The sequence below is a fragment of the Aquarana catesbeiana genome, linkage group LG02 (genome assembly GCF_042186555.1).
Source record: "Aquarana catesbeiana isolate 2022-GZ linkage group LG02, ASM4218655v1, whole genome shotgun sequence".
NCBI classification, from domain to species: domain Eukaryota; kingdom Metazoa; phylum Chordata; class Amphibia; order Anura; family Ranidae; genus Aquarana; species Aquarana catesbeiana.
The window spans coordinates 563,533,555-563,555,614 of record NC_133325.1 but is presented as its reverse complement, the minus strand read 5'-3'; the positions used below and the strand labels follow the sequence as shown (position 1 = coordinate 563,555,614).

The window sequence follows — 22,060 nt, the reverse complement described above, 5'->3', positions numbered from 1 at the left end:
TAGTTGTGATGGCACGAGCTACGGCTCCTCCCACCCATACGCGTTACGCCCTCCTAATGGGCTTCTTCAGCAGACCTAAGGCTATGATGACTCTGTAGTCGGGTCAGATGTTGAAGGTGAGCAGGCACTTTATTCGGAGGTGGTGAGCACCGAACACAATGGAAGAAACTATATGAACTGTCACTTTATGTTTACACAGCGGTGGAGTTCTAATATATGGGACTTCTTTATCATATTTACTATATTGGCTATCTGAGTTGATGTATTTTGTTTATTGTTTAATTTGTGTTGTACTCAATATGTGATTGTGCTGCACGTATATTTTACACTTTATGTTTATGAGAGTTTGGTGGACACACTCAAGAAGGTGTTAGCAGTCTCAGCCTATGTTATAAGGCAAATGATATTAACTTGATGTTATTTTGCACGTATATTTATAAGTTGTTGATTGCACTGATTATATTTTATCACATAGTTGTATAAATATATGCAACACCAACCATTATATTCTCTAGGGCCCCTGCTTGAACAAATATATAATGTTTGAGGGTTGTAAGTAATTTTCTATCAAAAAAACAAAACAAAACAGTTTTTTACATGTAGGAGAGGAATGTCAGAGTTGGCCCATACTGGAAGTGGTTCAATGAAACCTTGTATCAAAACATAAGGTCCACTTTTTTATAGAAATAAAGAAAACATTTTCACCTTACCCCTTGCCAAGGGTGGTGTCACTGTGTTTTCTCCTGGAATCCAGGGAAAGCAGGGGATAACAAAAAAATTGGCTCCTCAACTTTTTACTTTCGGAGGGAGAAGACCCAGAAACATCACATTTATCTACAGAAAGTGGTCAAAAGCCAGGTTTGAATGTAATTTTTACTTTTTTTTTTTTTATGTTGTTTTTTTTATTTAATTGTGTTCTTTTTTTAAATTTAATTTAAAATTTTAGATAACTGCAATCCCTGGGAAGAGTATAATAGAGGCAATAAGGGCAGCAGCCTAAGCCTCAGAGCTGTAAGGGCTCCAAACCAAAAATATATTAACAAGACCTTGGACTGGGAGGGGCTTGGAATATATTCAAGTGAATTTAAGTTTAGTCATTTTTCTTACATGGATCTGGAAAGGTCTTCAAAAAAATGAAATGATTTAATTATGAATTTATTTTACTTAATTATAAATTAACCACTTCCAGCATATTGAGTGGCATTTCAGGCTTTCTAAAATATTTAGAAGCACAAATCTACTTACATATATTTTCTTACTATTTTACTGCAAATTTAATAATCTACCAAACCCAGCTAAAAAAAAAAAAGCGTCTTCATATTAGACTAAACATCGGATTATGACTGATATCTCTGCTTCAGTGTCTGGTGCATTTTTTTTTTAATGGGCATAGAAAATAGGTAAGAAAAAAAAATGATCCTGAACTATCCAAAGCAGCATACAGTAATAATTATACACGACACACATAAAATGTCGGCAGATTAATTGAATTTTTCTTGTCCTCACTCTCAAAGTCAGTGAGCAAAAGCCTGCAACCAGTTCCCTTACAAGGCCTGACGCTTCCTCGTCATCCCAGTGTAATTACACACTTGAATGGCTGGACACTGAAGAAAATTGAAGGCCTGAGCTAGGAACAGCTGCCATTTTCTCTCTCCATCACGCAGCTATGATTGCTTGAGAAATGAACAGGCCCAGCTCAAAGCTACTCCAGAATTCTCAGAGGAAATACGGTCCTGTGTTCGAATAATGAGATTCTTAAGGCAAGCGTTACTTAGAATCACGCCAGCTAACAGTGCGCTCGCCCCTTTCACAAATTAAAACATATGAGATCGAAGGCCAAAATCAGAGCCTTCATCATTCTTGCATTGCTTACATTTTCACTGTTCCAACCATCCAGCCTCGCATGCAACATTAATAAGAGAAGATAATGTAGGGAAGTCACTGAGCCATTTGCCTCTGGGGCTTTTATGTGTTGTTATGCAATTTATTTCTATTCCTTGTACACACATAGTTTGCTATGCCACTGTACAATATTAGGCACTGTAATCTCTGAGACACAAACATAATGACTTTGCCATGTGTGTCCAGACTGAAATTGCACAGAATTATGTCTTTGCTCCTTGTTACTTTACAGCAAAGCTGTCCAAACGTTGTCAGGTCACGAGACAATCACAATAGGCTAGAAGCCAAACTAAGTATGATAAATAGCACTAATTAATCTTTGCATATAATAATCTGCAACCTTTAAACAAGATGCTAAAAATCTGACAAGCCACATCTGTTTTTCCATAAAGAAGCAAAGGACAATGTAGAAGGCATTCAGACAGGTTCTAAGTTATTGTTGAGAGCTTACCCTACACTAAAAATTAAAGTGGTTCTAAAGTCAAAATGTTTTTTTTTTTTTTTACCATATTGAATTCTCTGCATTAAAGCTAACTAAATAAAACTTTTTTTCTAGTTTTTGGATAGAGTGATTAGAACCCCTGTCAGTTTGCATTGCTGTCCCCGTTAAGGAGACACCCCCTCTCGATTTGTCCATTGTCTATGTGTCTGTTTACCAAGGGTATTGCTAGGTCTACAAAAGATCTGGGGCTAGAGCCCATAGCAGCGTAGTAAAGAAAGTCATACGCTTGGGCAGGCATACACATGTATATAATATATATGTGTGTGTGTGTTTATATAATATTGTTACATATCTGAGTGTGGATCCCCCTTACACCAGGGTCTCCAGAGAGCCTCCCCACTTACATCAGAGCCCCCCTCATTACATCAGGGTCCACAGAGAGCCTCCCCCTTACATCAGGGTCCCCAGGGAGCCCTCCCACTTACATCAGGGTCCCCAGGGAGCCGTCCCACTTACATCAGGGTCCCAAGAGCCCTCCTCATTACATCAAGGTCTCCCCAGTGAGCCACCCTCCTTACATCAGGGTCCCCAGAGAGACCCTTCCTTGCATCGGGGTCCCCAGAAAGCCTCCCCTTACATCAGGGTCCCCAGAGAACCCCCCCCCTTATATCAGGATCCCTATAGAGCCCCTTCCTTACATCAGGGTCCCCAGAGAGCCTCCCCCTTACATCAGGGGGGGGCTGCGGTTCCTGGCCATTACATTGCCTGGCAGATTGGTATAGAAGTGGACGTCAGGACAATGATTAAATTGTCGGAACTGCTGAATATAGATAAGAACTTGTGCCTGATAAACATTAACTAGTCATGTTCCTCCACCAGCTGAGCAGATGGAGCCTGGAGCCAACCCTAGGTAAGAGACTCGGGGCTATAGCCCCAGTAGCCACCCCCTATCGACGCCACTGCCATTTACCATTATCACTGAAAGTGAACGTAAAAGAAATTCCCAAATTTCGGGTTGTCCTCAGAAAAGTAATAGAGGGGAAATCTCCCAATGGGGGCACTAGTTCTGGTGACCAAGGAATTTCCTTCATTTGTAGGAATTTCCCCAATGGGACACAGACGGTGAGAAAAAAATCTGACAGGGGTTATAACCCCCCCTTACGCTATCTAAAATGGAAAAAAAATGTGCCTACAGTTCTTCTTTAAAATAAAAAAACTCCCTACTACCTGTAAAAACCACTCTCCGTAAACACTTACCCGACTCCTTCCACCAATCCAGCGCTGCCCAGCTGTGGCACTGCTCCTCTCAAATTCTGGACTCACAGGAGACACTCAGAGGGCCATAGGCTCCTGCTGCTGTCAGTCAAACTCCTGTGAAAAGGGAGCTGGGGTGTGGCTTACAAGCGTTGTGTGTGTGTCTGGACACACAGAGCCTGGCTCAGAAGCGTGTGTGCATGGGTGCCCCCCTTAGCACTTGGATTGCTAAGGAGGCACTTGAAGGATGGAGGAATGAACAGAGATGGCAGGGAACTGCCAATGTGGAGGTAAGGGACCACTCTATGTAATATCATTCACAGAAAAGGCAAGTATAAAAAAAAAAAAAAAATTAAGCCAATTTTTTTTTTATCCTTTATTATCACTTTAATATAAGCTCTAAAATGACACGGACATATGCTAGGTTACACATATGTAATTTGTTTTTTTACCATTAACATAAAAACATTTTTAAATAAATAAACAATTACAACAGGATGTATCTATGGCTGAGTATTCACACATCATTATAGTGTAAGCAGATTCTGCCTGCCTTTAGGAATGCTAATGGGGACTGAATTTACAGTAGGGCCCCTTAAAACACTACAAGGAGGATGATGAGAGACTTGTTTGACTCACTGTGTTACAGCTTGAGCTATTCAGCTTTGTGAACAAGCATTTTTTCCCCATCAAAGGGGCTTACTGCAAGCAGAAATCCTATTTTAATTTTCAAAAAGATGTAATTTGATTAGTTGCTTATGTTTACAGCTCTTTGCAGCGATTAAATAGACCTGTGTGTTATTTAAAAAAAAAACTCCAATCTAGCAGAACACAGGGTATTGCTTTTAAACAAGTAGCTGGTGAATAGGTAATCCATATTTTGTGTTACCGCTTTTTGAAAGAGGGAAGGAACTAATAAGCATTTTGAAGCGGATAATCCGTGATGTATATTTGAGCACCTCCTCCATATAGCATACAGATTAACAGCACAGGTAACATAGAGAATGAAACAATCACATCATGGAAGGAAAGCACTTCCTTTCTATGGTGAAGTGGCCATACAAGTAGTTTTGTTTCTGATTATAACAGCAGTGAAAATCAGTAAGTGTTCTCAGAAAATGTTTTTTCTGCAACTGAACTAAGGGCATAATGTGTTACATAGACAGGTTAGAAGCAAAGTAGTACTTAGCCAAGTTATTCTTTAAAAATATAGGGAGAATCAAAACAAAGTGCAGTTTCCAGGGGGCACTAGTACACTGTATAGACAGAATATGCTTCTTTTACTATATATAATAAATCCTGAGTCAAGATATCGCAAGCAAAGTTCCTGCCTATGTCAAAATGCACTGCCATCATTACCAAACCAAGAGAGGCTCACTCCTTCTGCTGCATTCCCTATAGAGTAGTACATAAATAAACAGATATTTAGCAGTGAAAGTAACCCGCCCCCTTCCAATGGCTGTAGTAACACAAATACACAAATGTACAAACATTATTAGCATACCTAAGAAGACCATAAGTGATTACCCAAAATTGGAAATAACACGTTTGGCTATCATTTGCCTTTGACTGAGCCTTAACAAAACCTTTTTCCTGACGCCTTCATGGCAGCACACACTGGGTTGTGACTCCGCCCCCACAACCTGACAGGATTGGTCTAGCTATAAAAGTTGAAGAGAGATGACCCCCACCATTCTCTTTTTTATCCTCACCTGACAAGATGGTTGGACATCGCAGAGCCTCTTACTGCATCACCCCAGCAGGTTCAAGCCTCTCCTGTTTGGAAGTCCCTCCTGTACAGTCTCTAAAGGAGCTTCTATGGAGGGAGCCCCCACTCTGGTGGTCTCAGGGGCAGCAACATGGATCATCTGGCACATAGTAAGCTTTAAAGAAGCTTCAAGTATTGCAGTGGTCTCCACCTTTCTTTTCTCTTTCTCTTGCAATCATTTTTTCACCCCTTTTTTATTTTCTGTATTTTTTCCTATGTTCTGCCTGGAACCTGTAGTCCCACAGCGCTCGGGGCATGCATTATGGCTGCCGCGCGTCTCGTCCCGCATTGCGCATGCGCGGGGGAGAGAGATGGGGACGTCCTACCCTTTTGCCAGCTTCCAATATGGCGCCGGAGCCGTTGCGACGCTTCTGCGCATGCGCGGAGCGTCATTTTTGCCACGACGGCGGCGGTTTATTTAAAAAAGGGCTCTGGCTTCTAAAAAATAGCAGATTGGTGTTCTGCTCGTTTCTACTAGCACCTTTTTGGCATCTTTGATCAATATTCCCCCTGGGATCTGGTAAGTGCCTTTATCCTCCTTGATCAATCGTTATAAGGGTTTTTCTTAATAAAAAAAAATAAAAAAAAAAAAATAATAATAATAATAATTAAATAGAAAATGTATTATTATTGTCTAGGTATAGATATATATGTATATATTTGTCTTCCTCTTTAACCCCTTCCAGACCTTTCTGTTCCTGCCTGCTTTCTTCCTCTCTGCTCATGGAGACCACTGCCCAAGCAGACCATCCACGACTAATAAGGTAAGGGGCTGTCCATATTTTATGGTAAGTATTGAAGAGAGAAAAAAAGAGCGCACATCTTCTGACAAGACTCCTTCTAACAGTCCTTCCAGGTCTGAATCAAGACGCAAGGAAAGGTCAAGCCATACCTCAAGCAGAAGATCCCGCAGAAGCCGATCACGCTCCTCATCTCGTCACAGGCACTCACGTCGTAGCCCTTCTCGTCATGGCCACTTACGCCACAGTCATTCTCGACGTAGCCGATCTCATCATAGAAGATCACCTTCATCACGTCGCAAGCAAACCCAGCACACACGTCCCGCAGCCAATTGTTGCTGGGTATGTGGCGCCACTGCTTTGCCAGATAAATTAGCATGTCACTCGTGCTTCAATGAAGCTGCGAAAGAAAGAGAATCAGACGTCAGAGAAGTAACTGACCTGATTCGGGAGTCAGTCAGAGAATCTATAATGGAGTCAACTGCACCCCTGCCGGCCAGGTCAGAACCAGGTACCTCCATGGCTCCTCCTCGCTCAGCGATCGAGGTAGGGACAGAACTAGAATCCCCTTCAGAGAACGAAGATCCAGAAGTGCCAACAGGTTTTGACTTCACCTTGGTCGAACCTTTTGCAAAATCTGTCAAAGAGGCCATAGGTTGGGAAGAATCTGAGGAAGCACCTCAGAAAACGCGGAAATATTTTCCAAACCTGAAGAGGGATCCAGAAACCTTCCCTTTCATTGAGGAATTGAATGATTTGATCAAGGATGAATGGGAAAGATCCGACAAGAGGCCTAACCTAAACAATAGACAAAAATGTATCCTTTAAAAGAACCTAAAGTCACCTCCTTAATTAATGCTCCGGTTGTGGATGCCTCCTTGATGCGTCTGGCAAGGCATGTCACTCTACCCATTGAGGATGCCGTCTCCTTCTGTGACGTCCTGGATCGGAAAATTGACCTAGAACTCAAAAAAGCCTACTCCACAGCAGGGGGCGCTTGTAGACCAGCAGTCACCACAGCAGCAGTTGGTAGAGCCATCTCGGGCTGGACTGTCAATATTGAGAAATCTCTTCAGGGGGAGGTAGACTTGGAGAAGGTAATTACGTCTCTACAGGAACAGGTAATTACGTCTCTACAGGAACTTAAATTAGCAGGCGATTTTATCGCAGAAGCCTCCGTGGACATTATTAGGTGCTCGGCCCGGGCAATGTTAGCCTCGGTTATGGCAAGACGAGCTCTTTGGCTAAAACCCTGTGTAGCCGATGCAGCATCGAAAACAAATTGGTGCAGAATTCCCTATGATGGTTCCAATCTCTTCGGCTCCAAATTGGATACAGCAATTTCTAAGGTGACAGGGGGAAAATCGGGCCTCATTCCCTCTGACAGAAGACCCAAGAGACCAAGAGGTCCTGCTTACAAAGGTAACCTTCCCAAAAGGTACAGAGAAGCCAAAACCTACAGACCAGGCAAAGAGTTTAAGAGGAACTGGAAGAACACACAGTCATCCTTCCTGAGGATGCGAAAAACCAAGGCCACCCCTTCTATCGAGCAGCAGAAGTCCTTTTGAAGGTACGCCCGCCCATCCTCCAAGGGTGGGCGCCAGACTAAAAAGATTCACACAAATATGGTCAGAAAACATAAGGGACCATTGGACCATTTCTACAATCAAGTACGGTCACAGGTGGAGATTACTGAACGAGATCCCCAAGAACCACTTTCTGCCAACCAAACTCCCGTCTTCTCCAGACAAAAGAAGGATCCTTCTGAAATACATAATGGAATTAAAACAAAAGGAGGCAATTCTGGAGGTTCCACTATGTCAAAAAGGCAGAGGATTTTACTCCCCTCTGTTTTTGGTAAAAAAGAAAACAGGGGATTTACGGCCAGTGCTGGACTTAAAGAGACTAAACAAAAACATCAAATTAGAAACCTTCAAGATGGAAAGCCTACAGTCCATACTATTAGCGGTGAATCTAGGAGACTGGATGCTGTCCGTAGACTTATCAGATGCCTATCTTCACATCCCAATACATCCTGCTTTTCAAAGATTTCTCCGCTTTTCAATCAAACAACATCACTTCCAGTTCCAATGCCTACCCTTCGGCATCTCATCAGCTCCCAGGACCTTCACCAAAGTTCTTCTGCCTCTCATCGCATACCTCAGGGAAAGAGGTCTAAGAGTACATCATTATCTGGACGATATACTTCTTCTAGCAGAAAGTCGCCAGGTCTTGATACAACACCGAGAGATCCTACTATCAACTCTGCAAAATTTTGGTTGGCTAGTGAACTGGCAGAAAAGCAAGCTTCAGCCCACCTAGTAGATGATTTTTCTAGGTGCAGAACTAGACACCATCCAGAACAGAGTACAGCTTCCTCAGGAGAAAATCATGCCCCTAATTCAGAAAATTCAGAGGCTAATCTCAGTTACACACTTACCAGCCAGAGTATGTATGAGTGTCCTGGGCTCCATGTCTGCAACTCTGCCCATGATCCAGTGGTCCCAATGGCACACAAGAATCTTACAGAATTCCTTTCTGAGGCAGTGGAATGGAGTATCAATGCTTCAGAGAATCTACATACACAGGCATGTGAAACAATCAATGTGGTGGTGGACACGATCCAGAAATCTCAAGAGATACAAACCTCTAGTTCCTCCACAGCCAGAGATGATCACTTCGGATGCCAGCCAGAGGGGATGGGGAGCTCATTACCAAAATCTAGCAGCCCAAGAGCAGTGGAAGTTTCAAGCCCATGGGATAGTATCCAATATACTAGAGCTCAGAGAGGCTTTTCAGGCACTTCTGGCCTTCACTCCATACCTGGTGGGGAAAAACGTTGTGATCCGAAAAGACAAGAGAGTCGCTGTAGCATATATCCAGAGGCAAGGGGGTACGAGGAGTCGCACTTTAATGCAGGAGGTACGCCCTATCATGGAATGGGCTCAAGTGCACCTAATAGACCTGAAAGCGGTATATGTCCCAGCAGCTCAGAACATGCTGGCTGACTATTTGAGCAGGGAACTTATCTCAAACAACGAGTGGTCATTGAGCCAACGGGCCTTTTCCCTTCTTTCGAGAACTTGGGGAGTACCAGAGATCGACCTAGCAGCTACGCCTGCGAACACCAAATGTCGGAGATTCCTGTCAAGAGCAGCCTTCCCATCGGCCGAGGGGATGGATTGTCTGACCCATCTGTGGAATTTCAAACTGGGTTACATTTTTCCACCAGTACCCTTAATTGCGAGGTTCCTATCCAGGCTTCGGAAATCATCGGCGACAGTAATAGCCATAATTCTTTTTTGGCCGAGGAGGCCGTGGTTCACAACCCTACTACAACTCAGCCTACAACAGCCGCTTCCTCTCCCAGTAACATCGGTCCTCCTGTCCCAGGGTCAATTTCTACACCCAGCTCCAGAAAAGTTACACTTGACAGCATGGAAATTGAAAGGACTCGGCTGTTAGAACAGGAATGCTCGCAGGAGGTCATTTCTACTCTTCTACAGGCTAGAAAAAGCACCACCAACAAGACATACTCGCAAGTATGGAATAGGTTTTGTTCTCTGGCCCAACAAAAAAAAATGGAACCCAGTATCACCAGAGCCACCACAAGTTCTGGAATTCCTTCAGTTGGGTATTTCCAAAGGCTTAAGCTCAAGTACTCTTAAAGTCCAGATTTCTGCCCTTTCGGCTAAAACAGGCACTAGATGGGCACTACATCCTCTAGTGATTCAGTTAATGCTTGCTTAAAAATCAGACCTCCAAAGAAACCCACATTTCCAGCATGGAATCTCTCTACAGTACTCGATGCATTATCTAAACCTCCTTTTTGGCAGATTGAGTCAATTTCACTTTGGAACCTGACTTTGAAGGTAACTTTCCTTATCGCCATTACATCTGCGAGAAGAGTTTCAGAACTTAAAGCACTACTGATAACAGAACCTTACCTTGTCCTCTATCCCAATAGAGTGGTATTGAGACCCTCGGAACATTTCACTCCCAAGGTATCATCTTCTTTTCATTATAATCAGGATATCAACCTTCCATCCTTTACTAACGACCAGGGTGAACCTCATGCATTGGATGTTAAAACTATCATTACCAGCTATTTGGAAGCTACAGCTTCTTTCAGAAAATCGGATGCTCTTCTCATAATCCCTCAGGGTCCTAGGAAGGGTCATCCAGCAACTTCCCGAACAATCGCATCCTGGCTGGCCAACACCATTAAAAAGGCATATTCGTCTCAGCAGCTAGCCATCCCAGAAGGCATCAGGGCACACTCAACCAGGGCAGTGGCAACTTCATGGGCAGCATACTGCAGGGTTTCACCAGAAACAATCTGTAAGGCAGCAACCTGGTCGTCAAGACATACATTTACTTCTCACTACAAAATTGACTCTGCGCAACTAACTACAGTGGACTTTGGCAGATCCATTATTACAGCCAATTCCACAGCTCTTTAGAATAATAAAACTTTAATTTTTTGCACCCTCCCGACTGGCGAGTTATTTCCCAGTGTGTGCTGCCATGAAGGCGTCAGGAAAATGGAAAATTGTATACTCACCTTTCCGTAATTTTCCTTTCCTGATGCATCTTCATGGCAGCACACAGATTCCCACCCTGTCTTAGATGATATATACAGAGAATGGTGGGGGTCATCTCTCTTCAACTTTTATAGCTAGACCAATCCTGTCAGGTTGTGGGGGCGGAGTCACAACCCAGTGTGTGCTGCCATGAAGATGCGTCAGGAAAGGAAAATTACGGAATGGTGAGTATACAATTTTCCATTTTAACGAAAACTGCTCAACCAATATGCAATAATATGCAAATACTTTTAATACATTGGACAGCACAGTGACCAAGTGGTTAGCACTGAGCCAGGTGGTCAGTACGAGGGTCATTGGTTTGAATCCCAACCACAACACAGCCTGCCAGGAGTCTGCATGCTCTCCTTCTGCCTAAGTGGGTTTATACCAGGTACTCTGGTTTCCGCCCACACTTCAAAGACATGCTGGCAGGTTAATTGGCTCCTGTCTAAATTGATCCTGGTATGGGTATGCATGAATGTGAGGTAGCGACCTTAGATTGTAAGCTCCTAATGGGCAGGGACTGATATAAATGTACAATATAAATATATAAAGAGCTGTGTAAATTGTTGGCGCTATAGAAGTACCCGTAATAAATAAAATACATTGCAAAATGCACAGTTGAGAACAACTGGTGAAGTAAGATGGTAACAAAAAGTAATGATGACAATACAGGGTTTATTTTCTAAAACTAGAGAGTACAAATTCTGGTGCAGATGTGCATGGTAGCCAATCATCTTCTAACTTCAGCTTGTTGAATTAAGCTTTGACAAAAAAAATAAATAAAACTGGAAGCTGATTGGTTTCTATGCAGAGCTGCATCAGATTTTGCACTCTCCAGTTTTAGTAAATCAACCCCTACATGCCATGATTTTCAGACAATTGTAACCACTTTCAACTAGCATCCAATAGAAAATCAACTGAATCTATCAAGGCAAAGCACCAGTGTGGTTTCAATACAAGTGTTTGAAGTAATTTGAAAGGGTTGTGTGAAAGTGGTTGAAATTTTCTGAAATGTGCCATATGTATGACCAGCATAAGGGACCTTGGAATATTTCTACTTTAAATCCAGCACTGATATTACCCTGCATAGCCAATATACACTAAGGTATACCCTGAAGAGTCATTACAACATCTACATACTGTATACTGCTGATGTAACTGTATAGGGTGCAATCAATGTTGAATTGTTGACTACTACGAGTCAATGGTGGAGAAGGATCTGGGGGTTCTGGTGGATAAGCTCAATAATAGCATGCAATGCCAAGCTGTGGTTTCCAAAGCGAGCAAAATCCTTTCTTGTATTAAGGGAGGCATGGACTCTAGAGAGAGAGATATCATTTTGCCCCTGTACAAATCATTAGTAAGATGTCATCTGGAATATGCAGTTCAGTTTGGGCACCAGTTCTCAAAAAGGATATTGCGGTATTGGAGAAAGTGCAGAGAAGGGCAACCAAACCGATAATAGGCATGGAGGAGCTCAGCTATGAGGAAAGATCAGAGGAACTGAATTTATTCTCTCTTGAGAAAATTTATATATATATATATATATATATATATATATATATATATATATATATATATATATATATATATATATATATATATATATATAATATATTTTTTTTTTTTTGTTTTTTTTGTTTTTAACCTTTTCTTGCTTTGTTACATCTCAGGGCTGCTGCAGCCCTTTAAAGCCACTACCTGTCTACAGGTAAACAGTTTAGCAACCGCAGCAAGGAATCTCTTCCTGATGATGGTAACAGCGGACCATAATTGCATAATGTGTGTTGAAATATCAACTTGTAGTCTCCGCCAGAAGCCCAGGTGGCAAAATGACAAAAGACAGAGCAAATTTGGGAGACAGGGACAAAGAATTGTCACCGTGTAAGAGGAACTACCCAAGCCAAGACTTTCATGTCAGGATCACAAGGCTACAGATTTACCAACATTGAAAAGTATTTATAAAATGCCATTAACATATTAATGCTCGTGTGAGAATTACTGATTGTATACCAACATCTTTTTTTTAATCATTCCTCACTTAAACATGGGTGGGGGAGGTGAGCTGAAAAAAATAAACACAAGAACACAGAAAAAATTAGCAACTATCAATGCTTATGACAGATCACAAGGGAGGAAGTTGAATGAACCATATTTAGCAAAGTAGAAAAAAGACAAGTAGTACTTGGGTGAGAGCCCAGAGCAGAATACGAGAGCAACCGTAAAATTAGGGGATATGTGGAAGAGTTGCCTGTCAGTATTATCACAATTGTTATAGTTTTGTGATGATCACATCCTGAAAGAAAATCAATAACTGGAACAATTCCCAAACATCTCAGGAGGGAAGGTAATTCCAAGCACACAAAGGGGTATATGTGAACATTCTCCAGCTGAGAATAAAATCAATGATGGGAGAGATAATGAGAGAGCTTTCCAGACATGCAGCCAACTCTTTTCAAAATTTTTGGAAGGATTTTATGCCCCTCTGTACAATGTAAGGTGCTGTATTTACACCTAACAAGGTCTTTTCTGGTGCATATAGTGGAACCTTTTTTCCAAATTGGTCAAGATCAAACAAACCTAGAGGGATGTTAATTAAGTAGTGATATAGATTTTTTGTATATATATATATACAATAAACAAAATCTACATATCTGTGAAGAATTTTTTTTTTTTGATTGAATTCATTTTTGCCAAAAAGAAAAAGGAGTAGATGCTTAACATTGTCAACTTGATATTTGCTGTTTAGTGCAGCTGAGAAATTTAGGGGTTGATTTACTGCAAAGTGGAATTGCCTTTAGTAAATAAACCCCTTAATGTCAGATATCCTGCAATATTATACAATATATCATAAACACTTAAAAGCAGCCAACCAACAGCAAGGGAAGTGTTTGTTGTGCAGGGGATCTAGCTTTTTAGGCAACATGGAATAGCAATTTGTCCGACTTTGGGGGCGATGTGACAGATATCTGTGCGGGTTCATGCACAGATGCTATTCGAATCACCCCCAAAGTCGCCAAAAGTAGTACAGGAACTACTTTTGGGAATCAGTGCACCCTGGTTTGGTATGCAATTTGACATGTCAAATCGCATTCCAAATTGGCCCAATGTAAACGTGGGCTTAGTCAAGCACCCTGCAATGAAACATTTTTGTTGCTCCAACACAAACGGTGACTGGTGTACAGGGTACCCTCTCCTCTGGTCAGCATACTAGGAGGATAGATATATTTTGAGGCAAATAAGTTCAATTGTTAGGGCAATTGAAGGGAACGTGCAGTGGTTCTGTATACATTTTCTGTCTTTACTATTGTGAGGATTAAAAAAATTTTATTAAATACAATTTTATTTTTTGTTGTTTGCACAGCTCAATAACTCAAGCTGAAGTTTACACACACACACACACACACACACACACAACCAGAGCAGAGACCCATCTAATTTTAGAAAGCATCCTCCAAAGTTTCAGTGAAAAGCAGACTGCTTAACCCAGCCGACTACACCTCCCTTAATATTGAACCCCTCTTCTCACTAGTCAGAGCTAAAATACGTATATGGACCCACCTACCTTTAGGGGTATGGGGCCGCATAAATTTGATTAAAATGATCCTTCTTCCCAAAATACTATATGTATTATGTCACACCCCAATTTACCTCCCATTAAAATACTTTAAATCACTTGAAGCCCTCCTTAAACCCTTCGCTGGGGGACTAATAGACATAAACTTGCTTGGCAAGCGCTTAAAAACCCAACAGATATGTGGGGCACGGCCCTACCAGATTTCAATCTTCATTATATCGCATCTCAACTGTCAATTATTTCACAAGACAGACAATACACGTTTCCGGTTCCTACTTTGCACGAGAGGAGCGCAGCTCACCGGGGATTCGCTATATGCAATTTCGGCGGGCTCCAGGGGAACTGAGTCAAGAGGAGATACGAAGTCCCTGGTATATCATTACAGGCGCATCTGGGACCTCGCCTCCACCAAATTAGGGATACCGCAATATAACGACTACACACCAATATGGCACAACAGAAACATGATGGAATTTTTACACATCCCTGAACCCAAGGTGTGGGAAACAAAGCGTGTATACTATTTACACCATTTGTTCTCGAACGGAACCCTTAAAACCTATAACACGCTTAAAGAGGAATTCTCACTTCAAAATAGTATGTTCTTCAGGTATTTAAAAATAAGACATGCGGCCCAAATACAATTTCCACACGTTCCTCCCTCACCCGCCCTTCATCCTATTATGCCCATAGTCAAGAACACTGATTCCCGCGCATTGATATCTGCATTTTATAACATGCTCTTGGCTCCTACCTCTTCTAAAATAGCGTTTGACTTGAAGCCACGCTGGGAGAGAGAGGTGGGTCCCATGGAGAATGAAGAGTGGGAGGAGGCTCTGGAGACCTGCAAAGTGGTGTCCCCAAGACTTTCAGATAGATTATCGCAGATCTATATAACACATAGGACGTACCTCACCCCCATTCGGGTAGCTAGATATAAACGCAATCAGCCCACCCTTTGCTCACTTTGTGGACAAGAAACGGGCACGTTCTACCATTTAATATGGACCTGCACTAAAATTCAGCAACTTTGGAAACAAGTTGTAACCTTTCTGCATGACACCATGGGTTCTCCCATAGCACTAGAACTGAAACAATGTCTCTTAGGGATATTCCCGGACACAGTAGATAAATTCACTAAAATATTCTTACACAAAGCTTTGTTCTCTGTTAGAAAAATAATTGCAAGAAAATGGATGAGACCCTCTCCCCCTAGTTTTGCAGAGTGGAAGATAGAAGTCAACGCAACATTGCCCTATAAAAAATACATATATATCAATAGAGGTTGCGCGGCCAAATACAATAAAATTTGGGATTGTTGGCTACAAGAATCAGAAACGTGCAGTTAAGTACGAATTTGGTCAACATTATAAATACTCAGCTTTCTACTTATCTGTTCTCACTACTACTACATCTAACAAAATTTATATAGCACTGTAAACCTGACTATACTATCCCATGCTACTTGTTATACCTGTATCAAATGCATTATTCATCTTATAGACCTTAATATGCGCTTTATGTATACAAATGTTCTGTCATTTATATGTACATTATCTGTATTCAAATAAAAACCTTTGTTCAATGAAAAAAAAAAAAAAGCAGACTGCTTAATGGGATACTACTTTTGCCGTGCTGTCTTTTATCTAAGCCATAGTGGTATGGCTTATATCTAAGCCAGAATGGTATTGAATATTTATTCGTTAAAAAGACTGTATACATATAGTAAAACCTGCATTATACATAATTTCGGAAAGCAAATTTTTTTTTTAAGATAACATGTTCCACTGAGATTGCTACTCTACAGTGTTGATAAGCTTTCCTATATCTAGAGAAGCTATGGTCCCCTTGAGCTGGCATAAAGAAAACATTTCCATCCTGCTCCTTCAAATTTTCTTGTCACTGCGGCTGAAAACGCTGATTTGACCCACTAATTATTAGAGAAATGAATGAACTTTATTAGAACACTCTTTTCTAAAGAATTTTTTGAAAATTCTACCCATCTATGGCCAGCTTTATACTTGTGATTTAATATATGTACGGTATGTCTGTGGGTTTAAATGCAATTAACCTTATATAAAATAGTATGAATCACATTATTAAAGCAACTCTATTGCTACTAAAAACCTAGGCTCAAAAAACAGCTTACAAAAGATTAATAACCCCCTAACCTTCCTATTTGTGCTTATTGGCTTTGGCCAACTAGACATGTTCTAAGTTAATTTGAGTGTCGGAACATACCCCAGTATTTGTAGTCACATTTAGCAACCCAGTCAACAATTCAAGGTGACCGTGTTACTGACGTGGCCATAAATGTTGGAGAATGTTCCTGAAGCTCAACTGAACTGAGGAAGCCACTCTAATGAGTGGTAAAAACTAGGAAATCCTAGAAAGTCCAGCTCAATGTGACTATCTACGACTGGCTGTGCCATAGAAAGCATTTTAATGGCAAACAAAGAAAAACAATGGCTTATCAGGTGCAGGTCTGTCCGTGGAACCTACACATTCACTCCATGTTTTGTTCATAAGCAGTGTTCTAGCTAATCACAGGCTTTACAAGTAGTACAGAGGAACCACATTACATTTCTATTTTAAACGCTCAGCCTACTTGGTTATAGCATACTGTGTTGGCATAATACAAAATAGATTGGCTCAAAGGCCTGGCATGCTTGTCAATACCCAACATGGTCACATTTGTTTAAGGCACATGAATATTCGTTCCTGGCGCACGAAAGTTCGCTCTCAGCGCAAGCTTGTACGTGTGATAGTTCAAGCCACATGTGATAGTTCTTGGCGCCCCCTGGCCTTTATAAGGATGACAGCTGCTCACAGGCCTTGCTGATTGGTCTTCAGCTCCCTGATACCCATGTTCCTGTATGCTTATACTTCTGGACATCCTGTTACCAACCTGGCTTGCTTCTGGACTCTCCCTTGTCTCTCTCTCCTGTCTCTGACCTTGGCTTGTCTGCTTCCTGTGTATGACCCAGGCTAGCCTGACCATGCTTTGATCCTCTCCTTACTGACTCCTGGTATTCAGACCTTGGCACCTGCTCCTGACCACACTTCCTGTCTTGCCCACCCTGATGTGATCCACCTACTGTACCCGTCTGTCATGATCAGCCTGCTGTACCTTCTTGCTGCTGTATGCTGCCAGCATGATCCAGTGCCTCTTCCCGGACCAGCTGCCCTCTTCATCTGGAGCCTATTTGCAGAGTGATCACCGATACAGCACCTACTTTCTTGGCACAGTTGCCAATTCTGCTTCTCTGGGCTCAGTGTTCCCTGTTACCACCCTCAGGGATGCCAAGCTCTTAGCTGAAAGGAGAGCCCTCTCATTATTTCGGCTTCAAGACCAAGTACATGACATTGTGCTTAATACCAATGGCCTGAAGATGTTTACTATTTCTCATTGGTTTTAAGATATGCATCTTCTCTGTAAACTTCAGAGTAGTGGGAACTTATTTTATACTTCAAATCAGGCATCAACACCACATCATTTTCAAGTTATTGTCGAAGATGTGTATATGCACTGATTACATCAATGTGGGCTGTAAGTGACCATTTGCAGTCTTCTATACTTTTCAGGATAACCATTTTAAATCATTTGAAGTTGCCAATGGCTCCATGTGACATTTTGTCATTATGCACCTGGCTGCCTTGCTAACCAAATCCCTGCAGATGTCTGTACCCTCATCCGCTGAATACTCTTATGCCGTGTACACACGAGCGGACTTCTCGTCCGCCTGAACTCCGACGTTCCGACGGAGTTCCAACTAATCGGACTTGCCTACACACGATCACACCAAAGTCCGATTGTTTCAAATGTGATGACGTACGACCGGACTAAATAGGGTAGTTCATAGCCAGTAGCCAATAGCTGCCCTAGCATCGGTTTTAGTCCGTCAGACTAGCATACAGACGAACTGATTTTTCGATCAGGCTGTAATCCGTCGGAAAGATTTGAAATATGTTCCAAATCTAAAGTCCGTCTGATTTTTCGACAGCAAAGGTCCGATGAAGCCCACACACGATCGGATTGTCTGGCGGATTCGTTCCGTCAGACCTTTGCTGTCGAAAAAATGTCCGGTCATGTGTACACGGCATAAGCATGTGAAAATGCTGGTGTTGTGTGTCTCATGGTTCAAACATCCCCCCCCCCCCCAATCTACTGCAGCCTCAACCTACACAAACTGAAGTAAAAGCACTGCAAGAGATTCTAAATCTGCTTGCAAGGAACAAGCTAGTACAGTTACAACAGCTTTAGGATAGTGTTATCAGATCCCTTTTTTTTTTCTGGAGTTGCTTTGAAATTTGTGGAGTATAGTGTAGTGTGTGCAGCATTATAAATGAAAGTATACGTGATTGGTACTAGGTTTTATTGCCTTTAATACACTTTTAGTGGTGCACTGGGGGTATTTCATTATCATACAGGTCACTTAATAGTCATCTTTATCCAGAATAATAAAATTGTACTCACATACTTCAGAACCTGGAGGTGGCTCTGTATGTCATGGCTTAGAAGCGAGAAGTTGCTGCCAATAATACAAATGGGAGCTTACCTTTTTAATGCTAGCCATAAACAGTACAATTTTCCAGCCAACAAATTTGCTTAAGATTCTCATATGAAAACCCTTACATTCATTGGTAGGTGACAACTAAAAGCTAGCATTTTTTAAGAGAAGATTATCATATTGCAAAAATGTATCAGCCATTCACGAGTCAAAGACCAACAATCTTTAAACAGGTGTGTGAAAAAAAAGAAAAAAAATACAAAATCTGCCTGGGAAGAAGCTGTACAGCATACCAAAATCAGAGCTGTGTCATGCTGCTCAGTCATCGTCACTAGCCTACAGTTCCACTTTAACGCATTAGTTGTTATGGAAAAACAGTAATCCATGCATGACCGGTATGAAGAGTAGAGGCTAAAATTAGGCACACAGCAATTTGTTAGAGGGGCTATGCTGAAATATCAGCATAGGCAATGTTAAAGTATAGGTATTCCCAATCACTAAAATATCATAAGCTTTAACATGTTAATATAATTTTAAAAGCAATCGTCAATATTCTGCTGCTTTTATTAAACAAATACCTGGTTATCCTGGCATGCATTTCTGTGCATGTGCTTTCGTGTCGTCACCCTTTCACACGCCTTTTTGTTTCCTTTCCACACACATTACACAGGCATTGTCTTCTGTTGTCATCAACAGGAAACTCACTCAGGGAAATTTCATGCAAGAAATTGCTGGAGAAACATGCAGGTAGACAGGGAGAGACCGCAGGAGAACTGCGGTGCCACTTGTCTAAAAAGGTTTAGGTACTTGGCCACACGATTTGAATCTTAATGTGATCTGAATGACCTTCTCTGTTAGAACAGATCATGTCACCAAATGCATAGGTTTTCACACATTTGGCCAGCATTGAAGGAAGCATACGGTAGCATTTTCTCCAGGAAACTATGCTCATTACGTATCCTATCCATCTTAGCAAGACTGGTAACAAAGCTTTAGGATAACATTTTGCATAGGTCCACTATTACTACACATTTTGACAAAAGGCTGTAAAATCAGGCATCAAACTCATCCAGGCTGATAACGCCACACTGTTATTGCTATTGATCATTAACGGAAATGTGTAGCTTCTGAAGACCAAGGTGATAATTAAGTGTTCAAAGTCCAGCAAAGCCTGCTTTGGTCCACTAGAAACTTAAAACAAATAGGATGAAATATTTCAACTCATCCCTAACCATAAAATATTAAATGACCGTTAGGTAATATATCCCTATACAGGAAATGGGAACAAATGATGTCAATTCAAATAACTGTCAATGGGGCTCAGATCTTTTGATTTGAATCAACTTTTTAATGTAAACCAGTTACAAACTTGGGTCTTTCAAACTGAGCATATTATAAAAATACAGGAGCGGAGGTTATCTTTAGTGCAAACAATAATACAAAGGGTGAAATTATTTATTAATAAAAATAATACATTTTATTTAAATTAGAGCATTTACATGCGCATTTAAAAAATGAAAACAAAGAAACATGGGGGAAAAAGGGTGGGGGGCGTTAACTAAAAAATTAAAGCAAAACGGGAATAGGGAGAAAAGGGGTCCATTAACAAAACTCTAAACCAGCAGAGAGGGGGTCTATTTTGAGTAAATGGTGTAACGATCAATAGATCTAGATGTTGATATAAGAAACTGATGCTAAATCTGGAGTTCTCTGATAAAAATGGAATATGACTCTGATTCTTTCACCAGGCATTGATGCTGCCCTTCATTTTATAGGACCCAATGGGATGCTCACATGGGGTGAAGGAGAGGAGCTAAGCTCAGCTTTTATATAAGGTATAGATTTGCATATTAATCTAGCTGCCTATAGCTCTAGATTTTCTTATCATTTTTAACACATGATTTTTACTAAAGATAACCTCTGCTTATATATTTTTTCACCATCTGCTCATTTTAAAATTGTTTTCTGACAGGTCTGATTTACAGACAAAGTTCACACAAAACTGGTAATTCGGTTTTAGGTGGATGCCAAATCAGCTGTTCAGCTGCTTAGATTATTTAGGAATTCAAAAGTAAAATGTTGTTTTCCAGCCCCATCAAGCAGCTACAGCTACAATTAGTATAAAGGTCACACTAAGCTGCAGGATGTCAATCCAGGTACCATGCAAACTGCTCTAAAGGCGTGCACTTGCAAGACCACTGCAGAGAAGTCAACATATGAGTATTCCCAGCTTGGCCAAACTTTAAAATATTCTCTAAGGAAATCAGAGAGATTTGAGCGAGGAAGGGGAGCTGGTCCCAGTTCATCAGCCAGTAATAGGGAGAAAATAGTAACCAAGGCAGGCTTCTTAACCTACCTAGTCAATTCGATATTCCAGTCGCACACGTTCCCGGACAAACGGCAATAGAGCTTTAACGGGTGCTGTAACGATTACCAGTCAGGGGAGAAATCAGTCAGGTAGGTTAAGAAGTACATCTTCGCCAGCACACCATGGATCAGCAAACAAGATTGTCCAAAAAAGGTTTTTAATCGAAAACGGTCACATCACAAGGGAGGTGCAACGTTTCTGGGCCGCGCAGGACCCCTTCGTCAGGCAAGTGGTTCTGCGCGGCCCCGAAACGTTGCACCTCCCTTGTGATGTGACCGTTTTCGATTAAAAACCTTTTTTGGACAATCTTGTTTGCTGATCCATGGTGTGCTGGCGAAGATGTACTTCTTCTTAACCTACCTGACTGATTTCTCCCCTGACAGTTGGTTGCTAACTAACTTAGAGGTCAACCATGGACATGGAATGGTTGACTAGTGTTATGATCAGTCTATGGGTACTCTGAGTTTTCAACCAATTTTTATTACTAAAAGGGGATGAGTGACTCTGTGTTAGTTTTATAATTTCTGCAGCAGGCTGCAAAGTCAAAACACCTGTTAAGCATCACCTGGTAGAGAACATAGAGATATCAACAGGCAGTGTGTCATCCAATCACCAGCCTACACCCAAACCTGAAAATGAGTTTTAAAGCTTAGACAAATACAGACCATGTAGTATATTTAGTCCTGCAACACATATATTTAGGTTTTCTGTAATTTATAGATCCTGTTACTACCCACTGGTGGTCCTGAGGCCACAGCCAATGCATAAATCCACCCGATGGCATAATTAAAGCAGTTTTGCTACTCCAAAGAAGAAATCTTTGCAACTACATGTAGCAGCTTTATCCTGAGCTGGCCTATGTGTGCAAGAGAAGCAAAATAGGGAAGATCTTCTTTGGTGACCCTTCTG

The 22,060-nt window shown here is 41.4% G+C and overlaps 1 protein-coding gene across 2 annotated transcripts in view; it reads right to left on the bottom strand.

Annotated features, from left to right (window-relative positions):
* The window catches only part of ACACA (acetyl-CoA carboxylase alpha), a 571,750-nt gene that overhangs the window by 420,641 nt on the left and 129,049 nt on the right, over window positions 1-22,060 (bottom strand). The gene's annotated exons all lie outside the window — the stretch shown is intronic.